Here is a 1,383-nt window from a genome sequence, read left to right as displayed (position 1 = left end):
TCCTGAGTATGAATTGGTTGAGAACAAGTTGAAGATTTTTTTTCTTGTGAACATTGAAGTTGTAGAGTGGGCATTGTGTAGCTTGAAGTTACAGTGTTAGATTGTTAGTGTTATGCGAGATATGATAGAAATTGAGGGAGAACAGTCTCGTTTCCGAACAGAGGAGATCAGGGACCATTTTGTCCCCTATTAGATTTGTCAGGGACTATTTTGTTCTCCATTAGAGTTGACGGAATAAAAGACCTAAGTGACTGACAAAATTTATAGTTAGGGACCAATCGAATAATTAATTTTAATTGGAGACTAAAGTGTTTGGTCTAAAATTCTTGGAGGACCAAAATAGGTATATACTCAAGAAATAAAACCTGAAGTCCATTGTAATGTGTCCAGCAAGCTTGAGCAGTTGAACTTGTGTATGTGAAAATAAATTTTCAAAATTGTCCTCGAGCTCCTTTGCTCGTTTGTCAGGTTTTTTGCCTTCTTGTGTTTGAAACTGGTTTTAGTCCTTTAAATAAGTACAAGCAACTTTATTTAAATATCTTAGAATTATCTTCTACTAATTTGTATAACATGGTGATTTAAATGACAGTTTTTAACTTAATTATAACTTAAAATTGATGAATATGAATTAATAAGGTATACATGGCCCATACCCATTTTTATTATTTTGGCAAAATCTTTGGGGATATTATGTGTTCAACGTTTTCTCTTGAGGAGTTTTCTTCCAAATAGGAAAGATTATTCTATTCACTACCGCGATCTCTTTATAGTTAATAATTGTTCTCCCGGCTGCCACGGTCAAAATCGACAAGAAGAAAATTTCAATCTTTGTTCTTGGTAGAAACAATTTGTATAATCAAACACATCCGGGTGCATACTAATACTTTTTTTTTAAGTATAATAAATACAAAATTGCTAACTTTAATGATGAAATGAATATTAAACTAATGAAGTGCACATTTATATATGGATATAGTGATATTACTATATATTCTTGTGGTAGTGAGTGTCAGTTTCATGAGATAAACAAAGTCGCTGACGCTTACCTTAATATTAAAATTTGTTTTAGAAATGCAAGAAATGGGCCTATAAAGGTGAAATGACTGCAAGAAAGGTCGTCACAGGCTTCAATCAAGGCTACCTTTTGTGTTTTATTTTAATCCCCTTATTATCGTCATGGCATTGAAAGAATATGCTATCTACATTTATAAAATATATATCTTAATCTTAATTTCACACACGCATGAAGAAAATAAACACAAACTTTGTTGTTATGCTTCTAATCTGTTTCTGAAATGGTTGCTTCGTCAAGGGATTATTCTCCAAGCCACTTTATTGAAACCTTTAATTTTCTCATAGTATTTGCAAAAAGAATAAGACGAT

This window comes from Arachis ipaensis, chromosome B05, assembly GCF_000816755.2.
Source record: "Arachis ipaensis cultivar K30076 chromosome B05, Araip1.1, whole genome shotgun sequence".
In the NCBI taxonomy this organism is placed as follows: Eukaryota; Viridiplantae; Streptophyta; class Magnoliopsida; order Fabales; family Fabaceae; genus Arachis; species Arachis ipaensis.
Note: the sequence above shows the minus strand (reverse complement) of the source record.